Genomic DNA, 17944 nt, shown 5'->3' with positions numbered 1-17944 from the left:
ACAAACAACTTTTGTTATTTAAACTGTTACATCCCTAACACCTTCTCAGTGTCGTACAGATATGGATTTCTGTACAGCTCTGGTCGTACTTCCAGTGATTTTCAGGGAGAAAGTGTATATATATACCCCTGGTTAATATGGCTGTAAAAAAATAATCAGCAATGTTTATCCCTTTGATCTTTTATTTTAAAAAATCACAAATATCCAACCTTTCATTTAAGTAAAATAATTGAAAATGGGGGGTAAATCAATTTATGAAATAAATAATTTTCTCTAAAGCACGTTGGCCACAAATGTTGGTACCCCTAGAATTTTAAATGAGTAAAAAAGTATATTTACATTAATATATATATATATATATATATATATATATATATATATATATATATATATATATATATATATATATATATATATATATTTTTAGCACACCAGGGTGACAAGGAACATGAAAGTGTCCAGCTATGATGTCTTGTTTCACAGGAGTATAAATATAAGGAGACATAAAAGCCAAATTCCCTTAATCATTTATCACAATGAGTGAAACCAAAGAATATAGTTCTGATGTGCAGCAAAAGATTTTTGAGCTTCACAAAATAGAAAGAGACTGTAGGAAAATAGCTAAAGCATTGAAAATCCCCATTTCCACCATCAGGGCAATAATTAAGAAGCTCAATTCAACTAAAAGTGTTACAAAATACACGTGTGTGTATATTGTCCTAATGCACGGCGAGGAGGAACGATTGAGTGCACAAAGACTCTCCAAGGATCACAGATGGAGAACCGCAGAGATTAGTTGAGTCTTGGGGTCAGAAAGAAAAAAAAATACAACAATCCCTACATCACCACATGTTGTTTGAGAGGGATTTAAGAGAAATCCTCCTTGCTCACCCATAAACAAACTCCAGCATATTCAGTTGTCAGACACGACTGGAAAGTCAAAAGGGACCAGATCCTGTGGTCAGATGAAACTATAAAATAGCTTTTAGGGATAAAAAGTGCCTCATGCCCACGGCTAAAAATACCCCTGGATCTTTAATGTTGTGGGCCTTTTTTTTTTGTTGCTGGAGGTCCTGGACATCTTGTTCAGATACATGGTATCATGTATTCTAGCAAATACCGAAAGATAAAAAATCAAAACCTGATGGATTCTGCTACAAATCTTATAATGGGCCGTGTTTGGATCTCCCGTTAGGACAACAATCCAAAACAAACATCAAAATCAACACACACACATGTGTCACTGAGCACAAAATGAAGCTTCTCCCATGACCATTCAAGTTCCCTGACCTGAACCCTATAGAAGATGTGTGGCTGAACTGAAGAGAAGAAGCACCAGCATTGGATCTGGGGAGATTCCTAATTCGTTACATTTATATAGCGCTTTACATAGAAGGGGGAATCTCCTCAACCACCACCAATGTGCAGCATCCACCTGGATGATGCGACGGCAGCCATATTGCGCCAGAACGCTCACCACACACCAGCTGATTGGTGGAGAGGAGACCGAGTGATGAAGCCAATCAGGAGAGGGGGAAGATTAGGAGGCCATGATGGACAGGGGCCAATGGGCAAATTTGGCCAGGATGCCGGGGTTACACCCCTACTCTTTATCGAAGGATATCCTGGGATTTTAACGACCACAGAGAGTCGGGACCTCTGTTTAACGTCTCATCCGAAAGACGGTGCTCTTTGACAGTATAGTGTCCCCATCACTATACTGGGGTGTTAGGACCCACACAGACCACAGGGTGAGCACCCCCTGCTGGCCTCACTAACACCTCTACCAGCAACTGCCTGGTTTTCCCAGTTGGTCTCCCATCCAGGTACTGACCAGGCTCAGCCCTGCTTAGCTTTAGTGGGAAACCAGTCTTGGGCAACAGGTTGATATGGCTGCTGGCATTCAGTATGGAGGAATGGTCTCTGATCTCGTCAGGTGTTCTTAAAACTCATCAGGCATTATAGAAGGAGAACATTAGACAGAATACTGTCTAACACTTGATGACTGCTCTGTCAAGCCCTCGTCGTCAGTGAGGAACCTGGGTGTGCTCTTTGATACCAATCTTTCATTTGAAAGCCACGTTTCTAGCATCTGTAAAACCGCATTTTATCATCTTAAAAATATATCTAAATTACGGCACATGCTTTCAATGCAAAATGCTGAACAGTTAGTACATGCGTTCATGAGCTCAAGGCTAGATTATTGTAATGCTCTACTGGGTGGTTGCCCTGCTCGCTTAATAAACAAACTCCAGCTAGTCCAAAATGCAGCAGCTAGAGTTCTTACTAGAACCAGGAAGTATGATCATATTAGTCCAGTTCTGTCAACATTGCACTGGCTCCCTATTAAACATCGCATACATTTTAAAATCTTGCTTATTACTTACAAAGCACTAAATAGTTTAGCTCCCCGGTACTTAAGCGAGCTCTTAACGCATTATACTCCATCACGTCTATTGCGGTCTCAAAACTCTGGCCAGTTGATAATACCTAGAATATCTAAATCAACTGCAGGCGGTCGATCCTTTTCCTATTTAGCTCCTAAACTGTGGAATAGTCTTCCTAGCATTGTTCGGGAAGCAGACACACTCTGTCAGTTTAAATCTAGACTAAAAACACATCTCTTTACTACGGCATACACACAGAACATTTTTAACTTTTTATAATTCAATTCAATTGACTGATTGTTAGGCTGCATTAACTAGGTCAGCCGGAACCGGGAACACTTCCCATAACACCTGATGTACTCGTTACATCATAAAAAGAGTGGCATCTACGCTAATGTTGTCTCTCTGTTTATCCCGAGGTTTATCCCGGATCTGGGCCCTGTCCGGATCGGATGGTGGACCTGCCTGGACATGACCAGCTCATCCTGGAGTGTCTGCTGAGCCGTGTCAAATGGTGTCTCCTCCGAATTTGCCTCACTGGCACGACATGCTCAAAACCCGTCTTCGGCGCAATAATTCCGATCTTTCATGTATTCATACTCTTGTGTAATCGACGCTCCATCCCATCATTTATTTCCAAATAAATCTGTCCCTTCCGTTATACCCTGAAATTTTGAATATTCCGATCTAATATGATTTCTGACCTGTAAGGTTGCCAGAATAATAATCTTACACGGTGTGTTAATAGGCCAGAGGAGAACTGGCACCCCGACTGAGTCTGGTTTCTCCCAAGGTTTATTTTTCTCTATCATGCCCTGATGGAGTTTTGGTTCCTTGCCACTGTCGCCTTTGGCTTGGCTTGCTCAGTTGGGGACACTAAAAATATGATTAAAGTTATTCAACTTATTATACAAATAAAATGTATGAATTAGGTCTTATTTAATTCTATAAACTTAAATACTGATCTGCCAACATTGTTGCTATATGATAAATTAAACTAAGCTGATAACATTACTGTTTTCTCCAGTACGACTGTACAGCCAAATCTAATTTTGTCGCAATATTATCCTGTTTGACACTGTGAAGCTGCTTTGACACAATCGTGATTGTAAAAGCGCTATATAAATAAAGTTGATTGATTGATTGATTGAACAAAAGCTGTTATCTTCGGAAAAGGAGGTTTCAAAAGTATTTCATAGAAGGGTACCAACAATTGTGGCCAAAGTGTTTTGGAGAAAAGCGTTAATTTCACAATGTGATGTACCCCCATTTTCAATTCTTTTGCTTCAATGAAAGGTTAGATTTTTGTGATTTTTTTTTAATAAAAGATCAAAAGGACAAACAATGCAGATTTATTTTTTACAGCCATATTTGATCATATTTACCAGGGGTACCAACAATTTTGACCACCACTGTGTGTATATATATATATATATATATATATATATATATATATAATTTCAAAAGAGCTTCCCAAAGCTTCGAAGCATAATGAATCAGTGTATCGATTCACGTTTCAGATCGCGTGTCAAACCGCCAAACTGCTGAAATCACGTGACTTTGGCGATCTGAATCATGAATCGATACACTGATTCATAACGATTTGAAGCTTCGGGAAGCTGTTTTGAAATCGGCCCATCACTACAGAAATCGTTATTTAGGGGGTTTTTTGCGCACAAAAACTAGTCTCGCCGCTTCATAAATGATTGTAGATCCGCTGTAATGAGATGGGCTTTGTAATGACATCTTTAGTGCCTTTATGAGTCTTGAGAGAGGAAATGACATTGGTGTCAATGAAAGCCTTTCTGAGCCATCGGATTTCAACAAAAATATCTTCATTTGTGTCTGAAGATGAACGAAGGTCTTACGGATGTCGGACGACATGTATGGAGGACCAAACCTGCATAAATTAAAAATAAATAAATTCATGAATGAATAAGTCAATAAATTTATAAATATGCAAATATGTAAATTAATAAGCAGATACATAGGTGAATAAATGTTATGTTATCATAGCTATCAAAATCCAGTGTTTTGTATTTTGCGTACGTGAGTTTTTGTTGTAGATGTCTATAAAAATAAAAAATAAAAAAAATTGTGTACTGTGCTAATTAATTGAGATTTCTTACAGCTCTTACAGGTTGTTGGCCTTGTCTGTTTCGTTGCTTCTATTGCAATCCCCTTTTTTGTAAGTCGCTTTGGATAAAAGCGTCTGCTAAATGATTAAATATAAATGTAAACGTTAATGTTAAATGCATCTGTCACGTAACACTAAAAAAAACTAAGGTGAGAACTCTGTTGCAGAGAAATGTGAATTTATTAAACATAAAATAAACAACACAAAACAAAACCCACGAGGGGGCTAAACAACTGGTTCCAAAAACATAAACTCAAAACACACCAACACAGGGGAAACAGGATATGTAGACATAACAAGGATTCCACAAAGACTGACAAACACAAGGAGCTTATACAGGGAAGAAATTAAGAGGGAACAGGTGGGAGAAATGAAACACTAATCAGATAACAAGGGGGGAGGGATCAGACAATGACAGAAGCACAAAGACCATACTGACAAAACCCACATGTGCACACAAGACAGGACAGGCATGTGACACTAAGAGTTGATTTCCCAAAACATCCTCTAATAACAATTCCATTTTTGAAAAAAACTTCTTCAGTTCACATTACATCCAGGCTAGAACCAGCCTAGTTTTGGTGGGGAGCCAAGCTTTGGCCATGGAACGCTACAGTAGAACAGATGTGTTCTGGCTTGATAAAATGGTCCATATGGAGAGGCAGCAAATTCTGAGGGGCTCAAAATGCCCCTCAGAATGAGCTACCACCTGAATTGCATTACAGTGTACTCAAACTATAGCTACTCTCTCCCAAATATTCTGCTATTGTGAAAACACCCTACTGGCCTCACTAAATAATCTTTCAATAACAATTGAGTTTTTTCCAAAAAGGTCTCACTTTCATGTAACTGCAATACAGGCCTGTGAGTAAACAACTAAGAGTTAACTACCCAAGGCATCCTCTAATAACAATTGAGTTTTTGAAAAAAAGACTCAGGTTCACATTACATCCAGGCTAGAACCAGCTTAGTTTTGGTGGGGAGCCAGGATTTGGCAATGGGACGCTACAGTAAAATAGATGTGTTCTGGCTTGATAAAATACCCAGTCAGCAAATTTCCTTTGGCCCAGATCTGGCCCTGATAAACAGCTTAGATGTGGCCCAGATAAGATTGTGTTTGCCGGCCCAGATCTGGCCCACTTCTTCTTTACCACAGCACAGCCAAAGCAGTGCCATAACTCCACCAAACGTGAGCCAAACTATACAATTGTATGTGGCCCTTATATGGAATTTTAGTATGGCTGAGTTTTGTTAAAATGTAATGGCCCTTATGTGGCCCACATGCAACTTTGAGCATTATGTAAAAGTCTTATTAACTCCATGATAAATAAGACACTCAACAAAAAAATAAATTCAATAATTTACTTTTGACAAATATTTACAGTTAATCAGAAACCATTTATATTAATGTAAATAACATTCAAAGTGTGACACCAAATTTCAAGTGTGTATTATGCTAAACTAGCAATGAGAGTTGAAGTAGAAGGGAGGGGGAATCACAGTAACTTGCTAAAGATAACAAACAACAACTTCACAAGAGAAAAAAAGTCTCTAATTGTAAAGAACCGCTCTGAGACAGAATGTAGGAGATCCAAATGCAGTATTTATTAAGAGGGTAATCCACTATCGTAGTCAAAAGCAGGCAAAAGGTCATACACAAGCAAACAGTCCAAAAAGGCAAACAAGACAGGAGAGACAGGCAAACGGGTAATCCGGGAAACAGGCAAGAAATCCAACAAGCCAAGAGACATGAAACTGGGGAAAATGATCAGAAACGCAGTGCACACAAAACAAGACTTCACAGTAAATAACAGAGATAACCAGGCGGAAAGCAGAATAATAAGACACAGGTGTAAACAGTGAGTGCTAATGAGTCCGGGCAAAGGATATTGGGTAATGTAGTTTATGATAGAGCGACAGTCCGGATTGGTGTGCCCTCTGGTGGTGAGCACGGGCACTCACACTGGTGAATTGTGACACTAAACAGTGTTGGAAGTGTTGCTGGGACTCCTGTTGTTTCAACCGACTGCACCTGCAATAAAAAGTTACATTTAAATAATGTTCACAGCAATACAACCTGGAAGCTAGGTCTGCATAATTATGATTAAAATAAATCTTAAACTAAAGGGATAGTTCAACCAAATATATAATTCTGTCATAATTGTTGTCACTTTTTTTTAATCATTGTAATTTATCATTAGCCAGGTTAAGATTTGAATTTATTAATTTATTTTTTGCGCTAAAAAAACCCTAACTAACTTTGTTCCGGCCACAACAAAAATTAACCCGGGTGCACACTGTCAGATTTATTATAGTCCTTCACGATTGTTCCATGTGAGGCTGTACAAACATAATCTGTAAGCCATGTCACACTGTAAAATCAAAACTGTCATAAATGTCAGACTGTACGATAGTTGAGGCGCGTTAAAAAGGGACACATACAAGAAAACTAGTCCAGAGTTTTAAATCATCAATCCATGACTCGTTTGGTGACTGTGTGCTGCATTACACATGGGATTGAAATAGTAAATACACTCAACTGAGGCTAATTCGACACCCTTCTCAAACAAATGCATAATGCTGCACAAAATAACCTTAAAAAGACTTTGAAATGCCAAAACCTCACTTACCTGAAGATATGCGTGACCAAAAACTCATGAGAGCAGATGAGAAAATGGTGCCGTATCAGTCAGATTCATTCCACAAATGAGATGCAACCACCTGAGGTGTGAAACATCGGATGTTAGCTGCACTTGATTTCAGGTGTCCTGTGTTTTTCCATATATAATCCAAAGGTTTACCACAAGTCAGCCTTTCTCACTTTGTGCCATAGCTCAAACACATATGGCCCTTATGTGTACATTGTTATCTGGGCCATATCCCTCAAAATGAGTTGTGAACCAAGAGAACATTTACCACCGATTTTAAAGTCATGGCAAAACAAATATGGTCAAATTCTGGCCCACATCTGTTCAGCCATGCCATATCTGGGCCATATGTGCCATATAAAACCCACATGTGGCCCAAACATGCTTGCTATCTGGGTTGTATTTAATGAGCCCAAAATGGCTCATGTCACACCTCTATTCATCTCTCTGCATTGGCTACCACTCGCTGCCCGGATCAAATTCAAAGCTCTGACTCTTGCTTATGGATCTTCCACAAGCTCTGCACCTGCATACTTCGACTCACTCCTACGAGTCTACACCCCCAGCAGAAGCCTTCGCTCCGCTAATGAGCGAAGGCTTGTGGTACCATCACAGAGAGGCATGAAATCCCTCTCCAGAACTTTTTCTTTCATTGTTCCTGGTTGGTGGAACGATCTTCCGTCCTCCTACATACGCACGACAGAATCACTCGCTTCATTCAAAAGACAGGTAAAATCGAATCTCTTCCATGAGCACTTAATCTTACATATAAAAAAACCCCTCTTCCTCCTCTATTTCTCTTTTCTTCTTCCCTTTTCTGTTTTTTGCTACTCTGAGCAGTATACAAATCTTGTTATTTGGGGCACTTTTTGTGTTTCTTTGCCTCTTCTTGATGGATTGCTTCTTGTACTCCTGAGCTGTAAGTTGCTTTGGATAAAAGCGTCTGCTAAATGCATAAATGTAAATATGTGTATTTCAGGTCTGGTGGGTTTTTCTTGACAAAGTTTCAGCGCCGACCACTCGCCTGGCATGCATAATACAGCCCGTTTAGCACTTTTTTGAGCGATCCGTGTGAACGGGGATCAGTTTAACAAATATGCTGCGTTCCACTCCACTTTAAGACACGCACTTGCAAACTTCCATAAGCACTTCCCCTCCACTCCACCACCATTTTGAAGTGCAACCCACTTTGTGAGGTGGACAAGGGAAGTTTATATGGAGAGACCCTTGCTCCCTTGATTTTGACAGAGGGAGCGAGTCTACTTCATATGTACACTTCGGGCAGCTTCATATACCACAATGCAATGTGATTGTGACATCACCGCATAAACATCAGATAAAGCGCACAGGCTCGCGACTGGAGGAATACATATGCCTACAAAGCAAACGTTTTGGTAAAGTCACACAAATTAAACATTGACGTTCATGTTGCATGAAAATAAACACTGAATGTTGTTGTTGTGGTTTTTAACAGTGGGTCATATAGCATATCTTATCAGTGCGTTTTAACGTATCTTAAACGTGCGTACACCACCTCCTGAGCTGGCGTAGGATTTGAGCGTGCCGTACGCCAACGTCCATATTGACAAATCTCAAAGTCACCGTGGGTTTGGGTGTACGCAAGGTGTACGCTGGAAATTTGGTGTACGCACTTTTGATAAATGAGGGCCACTGAGTCAAAAAGGCTCTACACTCAGTCGGCTCACCTGCATAACATGGAGGATTGTTCACACGAGGTTCAGGAAGAGATGGAGGATGCTGAACAACAGGAGATTCTTGGTGCGCATGAAGGAGGCGAACGGACAGATCATTAACCTGCGCGGCCAAACGTTCCACCGCATCTCTGGCAGCAGATAACTCCTCCTCATGATGACCCAGCATCACTCCTTGAATCTCTACCACAGAAAAAAATGATTCCCCCTTCGCTGGATCCATAGTGAAAGTGAAACAAAAGGATCCAAAAGCAAAGGTGATACAATGCAAAGTCTTTAATGTCCAACAAAACAGTCTACAGTATAGACAGAAAGCTCAGAGCTGAAACTCAAAAAGGTGCTCTCAGGAAGACAGCTCCTCCGTGGATACTTTGCCACGAGAGTTAACGACGAACAGAAAATGCTCTCAGAGAGAGAGGCCCCTGAAGACGGCAGCTGAGCAGAGAACTCTACAGGTGAGGCAACAACGTCTCAACGGGAGACAACAGGGCGAATGCTGCTTCACAAGACAAGACACAGGTAAGATATACGGCTGACAAAAAGAGAGAGCGTTACTCACATAACTCACACAATACTCCGACACAGAACAGAGAGAACGAACAACAGAAGTAGTCTGAGTAATTAGACAAGACACAGGTGTGGGCGCAAAGCAGCGAGAGCGTTGATGGTGATGAACAACAGGTGAAGACAGAGTGTGACACATAACAGTATAGCTGTGTCCCAAAGTGAAGTACGCGCACTTCGAAGGCCGCATTTGAAGTGCGATTACGTCACAGTGGCACTACGAAGGCTGTCTCAATGTGAAGGCTGCACCCTCTGAAGGCCACATTTGAAGTGCGATTGTGTCACTGGTGCGACGAAGGCTGCCGCAATTAATGAGCGACTTCAAAATGCGCCCTTCGGTTCTCAGGCAAAGGAAGGGTACAGCAGATGGAACCTTCCCACAACTTCGCAGCCTTCCCTATCCAAGAATTCATAGCACACTGGTGGTCCATCCGCATTCCCTCGGCACTCGATCAGATTTCCCAGTTAAAGATGGTGTAGCGGTCGGTAACTCAAGTGTTGCCTGGATACTATTGAACACAACAGTGCAAGCGCTTGAAGTAAATAAAACGTTTAGTGCATTCGCACAGTTCCCAGTTCCCTGCCCTGAGCAAGCAAGATGAACTTTAATTTCCCAATTTTTAAATGCTATTTATTTCTCAACCATTCTCTCAAGAAGTCCTCTCAAGAATCAGTCCATTATCGCCCTTTCCGCTGTTTCTTTTTTTTTCATACACTTTCTTTAAATAGTCTTCAAAATATAATCTGCGCGGGGCTGTATTTTCGTCCCGCTCCCGCTATTGCGCACCGCACCATTCCGCTCGCGCGTAAAATTCACTCCGTGCTCACCCGCTATAAATTATTTTATTTCCGACCCGACTGATCCAGCTAAATTTAGATTTTGTTTCCAGAATCTATGTTTTAAATTTCCCTTACAGAAAGAGAGACACTAGGGATAGGAATTGTCCGTGCAATCATTTATTTTTCTTATAGCCTAGGCTCCTGTCAACACCGTAACTAAAACAAATATCACAGAAAAATAGGCTAAATCAAATGTGACATCTGTCACTCAGAATTATAAGACAAAATGCAAATAAACGAAAACTGCTGACTTATATGCTAAAATAAAGTTTTTATTTATATGAATGAATGAATGAATGTTCACTGACCACGGTCACCGAAAGATCGATACTCCTAAGGCTGAATGCGTGGCCGACACAGAACAATTTAAAGGGCTAGGCTATATTATTAGTTTATTATAATTTTTTTATGCAAGTTATTTGTGAATTAAACAAAGAAACTACTGTCTATTGTTCATTTTCGTTAACTTCAAATGTAGGCTAAATTAAAGAGAAGTGGTTGTTCTAGACATTGTTTATTTCTGTAATGCACGTTATAATTTGTCGCTACATTAAACACATTTATATATTTTTGTATTTTCTTGTCATGAGATGGGCTTTGTAACGACGTCTTTAGTGCCTTTATGGGTCTTAAGAGAGGAAATGATATCGGTGTGTCAATGAATGCCTTTCTGAGCCATCGGATTTCAACTAAAATATTTTAATTTGTGTTCCGAAGATGAACAGAGGTCTTACGGGTGTCGGACGACATGTATGGAGGACCAAACCTGCATTTTTTTGAAACTCATGGTCATGGATCAGAAGATGTTATAGTCCATAACTATATAATATTCTCTGTAAAGTGTCGTGTATAGCTGAAAATCATGATTTCTTGTTGTGTTGATTGGTCAATGTCAATTATGTTACCAAGGTAGAGTTACAGTTTGTAACTGAACTGACAGTCATTCACAGAGAAACACACTCTCTCCCTCTCTCACACCTCAGACTGTCAACATGCTCACTCTACCTTGGTAACAGAGTTTGACGGAAACAAAAGCGATTGACCAATTAGAAAAACAAAAATCACGATTTCAGAAAATATACAATATATTTCTATAGATATATAGAAATATATAGATATTAAACTTGAGTATTTTGCAATCAGGTGTTGAATGGGTGTCATTCAATAGAAAAATGGCCTTTTTAGAAGGAACAAATTTGACACAGTTAAGGTACAAACGGGCTTGTCCCTGGGGTAGTATAATGGTTTTTTTATATTAATACATATTTTTTATTTAATCATATTTTAGTTAGTTAGGTCTTATTTTATCATTCCCGTAATGGTTTAGTATTTTATGAGTTAAAGAACTCTGCCTCGTCTTTTGTCCAAACATACCACGCCATCTTTACTGACGTCAGGTGACCTGTAAATGGGAAAAACTGTTTCCATTGCAGTTTTGTGAAATATTCCTTTTTCGAATTGTCTGAGAAACCACCTCATGCAAGCGTAAAAACTTTTTTATGATATATGGGTGTTTTGGCGAAATGTACGTTTCCATGGGGCGTATTTTCAATTCGTAATTTACATTAAATAAGAAGGTAGAATTTGTGAAGAAATGCCAAAAGATCTGCCATAGGACAGATGTAGGTTGTGTCTTATTCTGGCTCTGTTTTGATTAAATGCTAACTTTTGTTAAGAACTCCATTACAATATATAAGTAGTGGAACATCTTAGGAACATCTGTTGAGTGAGTTGTTGAATTATTCAATAAATAGAGTCTTTCAAAACAATAATTCATTCAGGAATAAAGCAACGCTATTGCTTAACTGGTTATCCTGATGAAAATAATGTTTAAAATCTACATTACTTCTTGTTTATGGATGTTGTACTATTGACTGTTGATAATGGCCGTTTAATTAGCCTAAAATAACACTATTTATTTATGTTTTCTTATGGATATTTTGATATATTTATTCTAAAACATAAAAAGGATATTGAATGATATTCAGTAATGTAATGTGGCATTTATAGTCTGTATCTAATATTTTCAATGTCTTTTACCTTTGACAGTGTTAAACATGGTGTGACGTGGATGGGAATATGCATGCAAATGATATGCAGATGAGGTCATGCATAGTAAAACTAGGCGTTGTAAGCTCCATATTTGGTGGTTTCGGGGAGGAGAAAGGGTGGAGAAGCACGTACGCACAATCTGTTGCTGGCTGTGATTTATAAAGGGATTTTTGCGCAGCTTCTCGTGTTTTATAAATCAGAATTTTTTTGTGTGTACGCAAAATCTAGCTTTTGTACGTATGTACACTTTTAGGATGAAATATACACAAAGTTTTATAAATGAGACCCCTGAGCTGTAAAAACTCGGGTCGGGCCAATCACATCGTGTATAGAGTTGGTGGGCGGGGCTTAACATAATGAGGGCCGAGTTCTGCTTGCGTGCTTCTAGTAAACACAGAAGCTGGCGAATGGCGGTCTTTCGAATCAGCTTTGGCCGCGACTCTGGAAGACTTGGAGTTAAGCTTTTCTCTGAGAAAAGAACAAAGAACGGCACTGAAGTCATTCTTAAAAAGGGACCGGATACGATGAAAGTTTAATCTGTCAACTAGCTCTGCTTCACCTTCGTTGCTCTGGTTGGTTTTACCACTATCCTATTGCGTGCACGCCATGGAGAGGGAGTTTGAAAGACAACCGTTTATCCGCCCCTCGGATTGAGCTGTCAATGGTGAGTTTCCAGACCAAACATCTTGATGTGGGTCTGGCTTGTCAGGCTAGGTGGCTGTACTAGGAGCACACCTGTTTTTAAACTGCGGTGCTTAAAAACACATGCAAACGATAAACTTTTGTGACCGTGCAGCACAGTAACATCACATGAGCGTATTCCAAAATCTACCGGTTGACAAATTTCTACCGGTTAATCGGGTCTACAGGTATATCGCCCCTACTCCTAGTGCAGCCACCGCAATGGCTTGCACCAACAGTTGCTCAGGCAAGACCTCTGTTGAAAAAAACAACATATGCTGGTTAGGTTTTTGAAGCATGGCAGCTGGATTATGCTGGTCCTGGTCCTCTATTTTCTCTATTTTGGAATACACTAAAAACTGTAATGTACTGCATATTTAATTCATTATATGTATTGTTTTACCTTCATTTATTAAAAGGCATTATATCATCATCTTCTTTACGCACACTGTACAGGCATAAATCATTACAACACAAGTCTAACCTGGCAGCAATAGAAAGAATGCTAAGAATATATATTTTTGTATTATTTTCATTAAACATACAATAAAACACATGAATTCAATAATTTTCTCTTTATTCATTAAAGCTACACTGTGTGATATTTTCCCTCATCTAGCGGTGAAAAGGTATATGACCAGGGACCTCACTAGGATTGGAAGACAGGGGGGGCTTAGCCCCAGGGTAGGCTATTTGAAATTTGCGTTTGCAAAATCTTGTATTTTGCCTGTTCACTCTAGCTAGACTATAGTTTTCCATATCAAACCAAAATATCCCCTTTCCTTTACCTCAAGAAAACGTAGCTAAAGGAAAGCAGGTCATTAAAAACAACTTACAATTTGACTGTATCACACGACTCACGGCACTTACCGATCTTCTTTCACCATTAGCGTGTATCGGTGTATGTGGGCGGGAGGGTGGATAACGAGCTCAGACCAAAGTAAAGTTGCCGATGCAGAAGTGCGCTGATGTGCTTTCATATTTGCAGCGTTTGCAGAGCGCAACTGATCCGCGGCTGTATGCCACAAACACAGCATTTATTAATTATTTTTTATGTCAAATTTAAGAGTTGTTAGGCTATTGAACATGGCTTGTGATCATTGCAATTCTCTTGTATACACTCTTTCATAGATGGCATGTTTAAAAGCACTATTATAATATAAACAACGTTTTATTCAATCCCTTTACTCCAATTCCTTTATATTTATATAGCCTTTAGATTTATATATTAAGTCGCTCACACAACGCAAGTGGCATAACATTTAAACATATGTTATAGGCCTAGTCAATGTTAAAAATCACACATTACAATAGACAAAAAATTGTGTCTTTTATTTTGTAAATCTCTTTTTTGTTTTAAGAAATCCAGCAGGTCATAAAGAACTTTGTTTTTCTACCTCCAAAAAGAAAGGAGGACGAGTGCTATCCATTATGTCTTCTTATTTAGCTAAATGCCAGGTATGATGTTGTTTTCCTTGATTTACCCAAGGCAAAAGGCCTCATGACTTTGAAACGGAATAGAATTATAGACTATATTCACATCATATGCGTCTGGTGCGAAAACGATCGCAGCACTGCTCTTTACGCACCGCTCCTGGAACGGTTCGCCGGACCGCGTCCGCTGTCATCCGTTGACAATGGGTACGGGAAAAAATACACACTGCATATGCACGGCAAACGGAGTATGTGTGCAATGGCCGTCACTTACAGCAGCACTCTGGTCTGCAATTAACGCTCTGAAAGCTGCCACAGTTGCAACGAGATGGTGCGATGCATTAGCCTGACAAGCCAGACCCACATCAAGATGATTGGTCTGGAAACTCACCATTGACAGCTCAATCCGAGGGGCGGGATAAACGGTTGTCTTTCAAACTACCTCTGCACACGATAGGATAGTGCTACAACCAACCAGAGCAATGAAGGTGAAACAGAGCTTGTTGATAGATTAAACATTCGCCGTATCCGGTCAGCAAAACTCCGAACACATCTTCCCTTCTTAACAATGACTTCAGTGCTGTTCTTTTCTCAGAGAAAAGCTTAACTCCAAGTCTTCCAGAGTCGCAGTCTAAGCTGATTCGAAAGACCGCCGGTCGCCAGTTTCTGTGTTTACTAGAAGCACGCAAACGCAACTCAGCCGTCGTCATTATGGCCCCGCCCACCGACTCTATACACGATGTGATTGGCCCGGCAAGAGTTAGGCGAATACAGCTCAGAAGGGTATTGAGAGTTGCTAGACGACACTCGCGGGCAGATTAAATTTGCTGCCGCTAGGGTGCGTCTAGATTTCTGGGCTAGCGATGCATCATATTGATAGCACAACGACTCTTTGTACTTCTGTCCAACTTCCAATTTTTCGGGTATTTTTGGTAGCTGGATATACATCATTTGTTGTGTCTAGATATGAAGGATGATATGGTTAGTGATAGTGGGGATTAGGAACATTTTAGGGTAGCTTCAGCCCCCCTAAAATAGGCTGAACGATGTCCCAGTATATGGCCATCCAGTGAAAATTAGTTTCTGTTCCACTCAATTCCAATTTCATTTTAACGCCTATGGTGGCCGATTTAGCCCAAGATTAACATGGCTTCCAGTTCGACCTCAACCATGAGTGCCACCGAGTGTTAAAACGCGAAAGGCGAAGCTTGAATTTACGGGTATGTCCCTCTTTGGCTAATGTACTTTCAAGATGGAGGGGCAACATGGCGACCGGCATTCGAACCCCTCACCCGTATGTATTTTAAATGGCATATTATAAACTTACGAGAATACTTTATTACTTGAAAGAAGTAAATATACATTAATGAGCACATATATTTTTGAAAGAACAACGTTTTTTTAGCTAAGAATAAACTAAAAAAGTTACACAGTGTAGCTTTGAAATACATAATATTAACATCATGTACATACATGGAGTTATAATAGTCATTACTATTCAAGTCGTATCATAACTGGAAAAACCTGAAAACCAAAGAAAGAAAACATCTGTATTTTTGTAACGAATCTTAGATCGGAAGGAAGGAGGCGGGAACCGGCGAACTTTTCAAAACTTTAATTCAACATAAATAAACAAAACGAAAGTAAAACCGCGGGCAGCCCCTCACGGACGACTGCCCACATAAACATAATAAAACATAAACAAAACATAACGTAAAATCCAGGCCTGGTCCTCTCTCGTCTTCCGCAGCCCTTGCTCCTTCTTTTATGCTCCCGTCACATGGCCGCGAGACGAGACCAGTGTGCCATGCAGCTGGCACTCGTCAACACCTGCCCGCTTTCGCGGTCCCTCGCCCCGCTGCCTGTCACACCACAATTTTTTGCTTTCTTTAGACAATATACAATATTACAATTAAATACGGAAGGTCTGTTTTATTAGTGTTTTTGTTCTATTGTGTGTGGTTGTCTTCAGTAAGCTTGAGAGTTTATTTTAGGCTATATTAGATTTTTAAATGATATTGAAAATGGTGATAAGAATTATGACATTTCAGTCGTATCAAAAATGTTGATACCTTATTTTAAGCAAAAATAACTATATTTTAATATACATCATTATCGTCAAAATAAAGTGATTTATTTATTTATTTAAAAGTCAGGAAGAGTCATGGATCTTTCAACTTTTAGTATGCACTCTTTTTTATTTACAGAGGGTAAAGGTAAAGAGGGATGAGCTGCACTAGGAGGAGCAGTAGTTGCGGTTATGCTTATTTATCCACAAGTGTTTCAGTTTCGGTTCATTTATGTAGCGTTCAAGCAGTAACTCTTTTTCTTGTTGCTCCTTCTCCTTGAGTAATTTCTTCTCCTGTATTTTCTTGGCCTTCTTCGCTGCCCAGGTGAACAGAACAAGTGGCCCTTTTCTTTTGCACATTTTCTGGACGGTCGCATTGTCCTGGGTCTTATTCTGGGGACCCTCAGGAGAGTCTACACGTTCATCAATCTGAAAAGCATCATCCAAATGGCCTTGTATGGCGTGAGCATCTCCGATTTCACTGGGGTCACCTTCCTCTTCCACAAATTCCTGGACCTCCACCACTTCGTCTGCCCACACTTCCTCCTGCACCTCGCAGTCCTTCTCCATCCAAGCAACCATTAGTCTCGGTTTCTTTTCAAGCTCCGGCATTTGAGGGCGCTCAGACTTGACTAAGTCACTGGCGCAGAAGGTCTTCCCTGTAAACGTCACATACTCGCTCTCGTCATCCTCTATGTCCACCAGAATGAGTTCTGGAGCTGACTCAAACGGGGAACAAGCGAACGGCAGAGGCTTCCGGCTGGGAGGACGCTGAAGAGCAACCACTTCCTCATGTGCAGGAGTGGGGCTCAGTGGCTCAAACGGGGAACAAGCGAACGGCAGAGGCTTCCGGCTGGGAGGATGCTGAAGAGCAACCACTTCCTCATGTGCAGGAGTGGGGCTCGGAGGAAGCCGTTTGGGATGACGTACTTGTGATGAAGAGTGTCGGATGGAAAACATTTCATCAGGTGCTGGAGTGGGGCGTGGAGGAACCACCACAGGAAGCATCTGGGATGAAGAGCGTTGGAGGGAAACAACTTCATCGGAACATGAAGGAACCGCCAACAGTTTGGGGGGATCCACTTGAAGCTCACTTCCTCCCTCCATCAAATTTTCCAGACTGTGCACCTCTCTTTTTTTCTGATGTACACGTCCTCTCTGTGTTATTTCAGCTTCCTCTTTGTGACTGCCTCCCTTACTGATCTCCACCTCTCTTTCCTCCTCTCTCTCTCCAAGCGGGCAATTCTTACACTGTAAAAAAAAAATGTTGGTTTTTGTTGGTTTAACTTTAAAAAGTAAGTAACCTGGTTGCCCTAAAATTTTGAGTTTATTGAAATTAAAAATTTGAGTTGATACAATGAAGGAAATTTGTTTAATAAATAGAAAATCAAAATATTATTGTATCTGAACCACATACAAAA

This window comes from Pseudorasbora parva, chromosome 13, assembly GCF_024679245.1.
Source record: "Pseudorasbora parva isolate DD20220531a chromosome 13, ASM2467924v1, whole genome shotgun sequence".
Classification (NCBI taxonomy): Eukaryota; Metazoa; Chordata; class Actinopteri; order Cypriniformes; family Gobionidae; genus Pseudorasbora; species Pseudorasbora parva.
Note: the sequence above shows the minus strand (reverse complement) of the source record.